Source organism: Pan troglodytes, chromosome 6, assembly GCF_028858775.2.
Source record: "Pan troglodytes isolate AG18354 chromosome 6, NHGRI_mPanTro3-v2.0_pri, whole genome shotgun sequence".
Classification (NCBI taxonomy): Eukaryota; Metazoa; Chordata; class Mammalia; order Primates; family Hominidae; genus Pan; species Pan troglodytes.
The window spans coordinates 165,631,594-165,638,986 of NC_072404.2; positions in this window are offsets into that span (position 1 = coordinate 165,631,594).

Sequence of the window (7,393 nt, forward strand, 5' to 3'; positions counted from 1 at the left end):
AGGGCGTAGGACATTAGTGTACCCTACTGTAGACTTTATAAACACTGTACATGTAGACTATATTAAATTTATAAAAGATATTTTCTTTTTTCCATTTATTTTATTTTGTTTTTTATTAAAGTTCTGGGATACATGTGCAGAACGTGCAGGTTTGTTACATAGGTATACATGTGCCATGGTGCACCTATCAACCCGTCATCTATGTTTTAATAATATTCATTGTGCTATAAATTTCCCTCTTAACACTGCTTTAGCTGTGTCCCAGAGATTCTGGTACATTGTCTCTTTGTTCTTATTGGATTCAAAGAACTTCTTTACTTCTACCTTAATTTTGTTATTTACCCAGTAGTCATTCAGGAGCAGGTTGTTCAGTTTCCATGTTGTTGTGCAGTTTTGAGTGAGTTTCTTAATCCTGAGTTCTAATTTGATTGCACTGTGGTCTGAAAGATTGTTTGTTATGATTTCTGTTCTCTTGCATTTGCTGAGGAGTGTTTTACTTCCAACTATGTGGTTGATTTTAGAATAAGTGCTATGTGGTGCTGAGAAGAATGTATATTCTATAGATTTGGGGTGGAGAGTCCTTTAGATGTCTATTAGGCCTGCTTGTCCAGAGCTGAGTTCAAGTCCTGGATATCCTTGTTAATTTTCTGTCTCATTGATCTGTCCAACCTGTATTGGGTGCATATATATTTAGGATAATTAGCTCTTTTTGTTGCATTGATCCATTTACCATTATGTAATGCCCTTCTTTGTCTTTATTTATCTTTGTTGGTTTAAAGTCTGTTTCATCAGAGAACAGAATCGCAACCAGTGCTTTTCTTTTCTTTTTTTTTTTTTTTTTTTTTTTTTGCTTTTCATTGGCTTGGGAAATATTCCTCCATCCCTTTATTTTGAGTCTATGTGTGTCTTTGCACTTAAGATGGGTCTCCTGAATACAGCACATTGATAGGTCTTGAGTCGTTACTCAGTTTGCCAGTCTGTGTCTTTTAATTGGGGCATTTAGCCCATTTACATTTAAGATTTTAAGCCCCGCACGCTTTAGGTATTTCTTCTAATGCTATCCCTTCCCTTGCCCTGCACCCCCTTACAGGCCCCAGTGTGTGATGTTCCCCTCCCTGTGTCCATGTGTTCTCATTGTTCAATTCCCACCTATGAGTGAGAACATGCGGTGTTTGGTTTTCTGTTCTTGCATTAGTTTGCTGAGAATGATGGTTTCCAGCTTCATCCATGTCCCTGCAAAGGACATGAACTCATCCTTTTTTATGGCTGCATAGTATTCCATAGTGTATATGGGCCATGTTTTCTTTATCCTGTCTATCACTGATGGGCATTTGGGTTGGTTTCAAGTCTTTGGTATTGTAAATAGTGCCGCAATAAACATACGTGTGCATGTGTCTTTATAGTAGAATGATTTATAATCCTTTGGGTATATACCCAGTAATGGGATTGCTGGGTCAAATGGTATTTCTGGTTCTAGATCCTTGAGGAATCACCACACTGTCTTCCACAACGGTTGAACTAATTTATACTCCCACCAACAGTGTAAAAGCATTCTTATTTCTTCACATCCTCACCAGCATCTGTTGTTTCCTGACTTTTTAATGATCACAATTCTAACTGGTGTAAGATGGTATCTCATTGTGGTTTTGATTTGCATTTCTCTAATGACCAGTGATGATGAGCTTTTTTTCATATGTTTGTTGGCTGCATAAATGTCTCGTTTTGAAATGTATCTGTTCATATCCTTCACCCACTTTTTGATGGGGTTGTTTGTTTTTTTCCTGTAAATTTGTTTAAGTCTCTTGTAGATTCTGCATATTAGCCCTTTGTCAGATGGATAGATTGCAAAAATTTTCTCCCATTCTGTAGGTTGCCTGTTCACTCTGATGATAGTTTCTTTTGTTGAGTAGAAGCTCTTTAGTTTAATTAGATCCAATTTGTCAATTTTGGCTTTTGTTGCCATTGCTTTTGGTGTTTTAGTCATGAAGTCTTTGCCCATGCCTATGTCCTGAATGGTATTAATAGCCTAGGTTTTCTTCTAGTGTTTTTATGGTTTTAGGTCTTATGTTTAAGTCTAATTCATCTTGAGTTAATTTGTGTATAAGGTGTAAGGAAGGGGTCCATTTTCAATTAAATTAAACTTAGGTTACTGTAACCTTTTTATTTTCTAAACTTTTTATTTAAATTTTTAACTCTTGTAATAACACAATTTAAAACACAAACACATTGAACAACTGCACAAAAAATTTTAAAATATTCTTATTCTATAAGCTTTTGTCTTTTTCTACTTTTCAAACTTTTTGTTAAAAACTAAGGCACAAACACACACATTAGCTTAGGCCTACACATGGTCAGGATCATGAATTTCATTGTCTTCCACCTCCATACCTTTTCCCGCTGGAAGTTCTTCAGGGGCAATGGCACACATTGAACTGCCATCGTCTGTGATAACAATGACTTATTCTGGAATAGCTCCTGAAGAACCTGCCTGAGGGGCTATTTACAATTAACTTTTTTTATAAGTAGAAGGAGTATACTCTAAAACAATGATTTAAAAGATAGTAAATACATAAACCAGTAACATAGTCATTTATTATTACAATCAAGTATTATGTACTGTAAATAACTGTATGTTCTATATGACTGGCAGCTTTTCACACCAATGTCACCACAAACATGTGAATAATGTGTTGCACTATGACATTCAATAGTTACTAGGTGATAGGAATTTTTTAGTCTCATGATAACCTTATGAAGCCACTGTAGTATATGCAGCCCTTAATTGATCAAAATGACATGATGCAGTGCATGACTATACCCAGTTTATATGAGCACTTATGTTTCTCTAGGCCAATTAAATGTAGTAATTTTAATATTATTTCTAATAATATTAACCATAGGTAGAATAAAATTACATACAAATAACATACACATATGTAGACATATATAAATATATGAACAGATGCAAATAGAGTCGTGGCATCTGTTCTAAAGGTTTAGTCATGTACCAGGCACAATAATGTAAAACTCATTAGTTGGGTTCAAACTATGTTCTTGACAGTTAAAGTTACCTGTTCAGATGGCTCAAGACTTTAATTAATATTTGTGGAAAGGGCATAAAATGTTTTCTATTTCTAAAAGGTTCCTCTTTTTTTCCCTACTTGTGAATGATTTCTCTGATGCTTGCATTTAGAAGATTTAGACATCTCAAAGGCACAGAGGAAGGATGTTATGTTTTCTCCAGGAGTTTTGGGACATATTTGCCTATTATCAGAAGTCAATCTTATTGAGACTGCAGATTACATTTTACGTGAGTGACTGAGGAGACATCCAGTGTATTTCCAATTAGTCTTTCTTCTTTTTATTCTTAGGTGGATGCTTTTACCATAGCTTGGGAGTGTGTATGAGACCAAAAGTTAAATTTAGTTGTTCTACATACCCCTGACTCATTTGAAGATCTAATTTTTTAAGGAAGTTAGTATTGATGAGGTTCAGATGGAAAAGACAAGAGATCAAAGAGGTTAGTAGGTTCAGAATAGTTTTCTATTAGCACACTGCAAAGATTTCCTTAAAGGGCAATTTTCTGAGTCATTCTGTCTTTTGGAATCCTTTGTACACAAATCAAAAAATGTATCTCATTTTATTTGAGCCATTTGGGATTTCCCCGCCCCGCCCTTTTTTTCCTAATGTACCCATAGATAAAAAATTTCATCTACATTAAAACTTTCTCATTGTGGCCACTGTAACTCTAAGTTATCTTCCTGAGATGCACTCATTTCTCTAGAAATGCACAGGTTCTGGGTCCGTAATTTTTAAACCTAAAATGCATTGGAGTTACAGACAGAGGAGTCCCAGACTCCTTAGATTTTGATGAACACATAATTCTCTGTTCTAAAATTCTACTTACCAGAGGCCCTTAACTGGAACCGGTCCAGTTCCTGTTGAAAACACAGTTCAACCTTTGAAATCCAACCCAGATTTTGGTTAGACCTAGTCTGGAAGCTAGTGTACACTACACTGGACCTGGTCCAGTTCCTGTCAATCACTCAGCTCAACCCTGGATCCATTCAGAAACAAAACTTCTCGAATAAACTTAGAGAGCTCAGGATGCAAAAGCAGGATGCAAAATACAAAATCTGAGAGGGACTTACCCATAACCTCTAGATGCAGCAAGAAATTAGCACAATGGACTCAGCAAGTACCTATGCCTGGTTACTGACTGCATCTGGGGATTACAAGGGGATGCTTCAGATCTGATTTCTGACACCAAACTGGTAAAAACGAAGGCACAACAAAATTTTCAAGTTTATTTGAGTAACAAGCAATTCATGAATTGGTAAACACACAAACCAAAAGAGGTTCAGCACGCTGATGACAAAGCATCAGAGGCAAGTATCTATAGGATGAATGCAGAAGCAGAATTTAAAAATTATTTGATTGGTTGCTGTTATGAATTTACCTTTTCTCTTTACCTTGCTGGAAAGTTCATAGTCACATAATCATATGTTGATTGGCTGCTTATGAATGACTGAGATTAGGTTTTGTTTCTGTCTAAGAAAGACAGAAATGACTCAAGTTAAATTAGTTTACCAGAAATAACCCAAGTTAAGTTTTGCTTATGTTTTGAATTTAAGCAACATTAAAGCTATTTTTAATGCCTAGTTGGTTGGTTTTGTTTGCTCAGAACATTTTCAGGCCCACTCTCCACTTTAATTTTGCTTTAACAAGATGAATGTTGATGTTGAATTATTTAGCTGTGCCAAAGTGTCTGTTATAAATGCAGTATCACTAATTCTCTTAAGTTCTCTGAGTCACAGAGAAAGAGCCTGGGATGACATTTCTTGTCATCCCTTTCCCCATATGGACCATATGAGAGTCAGCCAACAAGAGGCACTCAGGTGAGATTTGGGAGGTGGATGAGAAAGAAGGAGAATCATTCTCTGGCAGTGACAGCAAGGAGACAATGGGTGAACCACAGATGCATGTTACAGCAGATGAGCATCTGAAAGCCACCAGCTCCGTGCACCAATGAGCTTCCCCAGGCCTGTGCATCCCCAGCTCTCCAAAGCGTGTGACAGTCTCTAGTTCCCTGGATGGAAAGTACATCCTACTTTTAATACCTAAATGTGCTTCAGTTTTCCTAATTGACTCCTCTGTATCAGCAGAGGAACATGAAATGCTCTTTGGAAAAAATGGAGGCAAAATAATTTTCAGAAATAACAGACCCCAGTAGTCCTTGGTTATAAAATATGAAAATGAGACTACTTATATCACAAGGGATTTGTGCCAAATAGCTAGCTAAAATTCTTCTTTGACAAGTGTAAAATACTTTAAGATAATCTATACCGCTAATTCATATTTTTGTCTTGAATTTACATCCCTCATAAATTTTGAATATTTTGAGGCAAAACATTTCCAAAGTCTTTGTAAGACAGTGTCTTATATCACACTTCTCATCTAGTGCTCAAGAAAAATACTTGTGAATTTTCCAATGTTAGCTCAATTAGTCTTGGTTATTATTTAAAAAGTCTTGCCTCTGTGGGCATTTTTTGGTGCCTTAATGGAAGATTTTTCATGTTTCCTATACATTTAATTTTTTAAGTTTTTTTCTGCCACGTTTTCCAACAAAATTTTCTGTAACTGAAGTAATAATTTATTGTACCTTCTCTCCAACTAAAAATGTTGTTTTGTGTGTGTGCAATAATCCAAGTTTTATTGCTGTCAGTCATAAGCTCAGATCCTGTTAAAACATCTTTAGTTTTTCGTTGTTGGATGTTTAATTCTGGCTCCAGGTGACTAACTTTGTCAATTGTTTTTGATTGTTGAGAGAAAGCTTTTTATCAAGCACCCTATGTATCTGCTGAAAATGTCTCTTCATAATAGTACACTCCATTATCTTTCCATTTTTTTAACACAACAAAAAAGGTGTGTGTTTTCTTTTGCTGTACTGTGGCGTATTATAATTACTATTAATCATGAAATTTGCAACATGTCTTCTGCTAATCTATAGTTCTCTTTCCTGTTCTAATTTTAGCACTAGCTTAATCATCTCCATTCAATTCTGCATCAGCATTATGCCTTCACTTCAAAATTAAAACTTGGCTATACTTATTTTAAGCTAAAAAGTAATTTAATTGTATTATAAATAAAATAATAATTAGCATTTAATTTTAATTATCATTAACAATATAGATAGGTGTAACTATAACTCATGCTATCTACATAAAATATTCAAATAAAGATATTGTGTCCTGATAAAAAAAATTATTCAAATTGAATCAATCCATTGACACTGACTAGATCAGGGATATATTTATACATGGTGCTGAAAACAATCCATGTGGCAACACATTTGCAGTCCAATACAGATACATCTCTATTTTCAGATTTTTTCTTTTTCTTCTTTTTTTTTTTTTTTTTAAGAGATGGGGTTCCACCATGTTGCCCAGGCTGGTCTTGAAATCCTGGGCCAATTATCCTCCAGTGTTAGCCTCCCAAAGTGCTGGAATTACAAGCGTGAGCCACCATGCCTGGCTCAGATGCTTCTCAACTTACAACAGAGTTACGTCCTGATAAACCCATTGTAAGGTGAAATATTGAAAGTCTAAAATGCACTCAATAAACCTAACCTGCTGGTCATTATAGCTTGGCAACAGTACACTGTAGGGTAGCAGTTGTTTACCAGAGTAATCGCGTGCTGACTGGGAGTTGCAGCTCACTGCCACAGCTGAGCTTCGTGAGAGGGTATCACATGGCTTTCTACTGCATGCACAGAACTTTCATATCATCATCAAGTCAAGAAATCCTAAGTCAAACCATCATAAGTCAGGGATGATCTGTAATATCTTAAGTGAGGCAACAGTTAGAGGTAAATGTATTTCCACCAAAATAGTAAAGTTGTGTTTCATGGTAAAATATTTTACACTGTTTCAAAATTTGAAAGTAATGACAACTGAATAAAATTTAAAATTTAGTTTCTCAGGTGTACCCCTATATATTAAGTGCTCAGTAGCCACATGTGGATAATACCTACCTTATTGGATACTGTCGTTTCTAGAAAATATTCAAACGTGGAATTTTAATACACACTTCTACATAATCCATGAGTGAAAAAAGACAGCACAAGAAATATAGAAAGTATTTTAAAAGAATGATAGTGAAAATAGAATATTTTAAAATGTGGGCCAGGCGTGGTGGCTCCTGCCTGTAATTTCACCACTTTGGTAGACTGAAGCAGGAGGATTGCTTGAGCTCAGGAGTTTGAGACCAGCCTGGACAACAAAGTGAGACCCCATCTCCACAAAAACTAAAAAATTAAGCTGGGTGTGGTGATGCATGCCTGTGGTCCCAGGTACACAGGAAACTCAGGTGGGGGAATTTCTTGAGCCTAGGA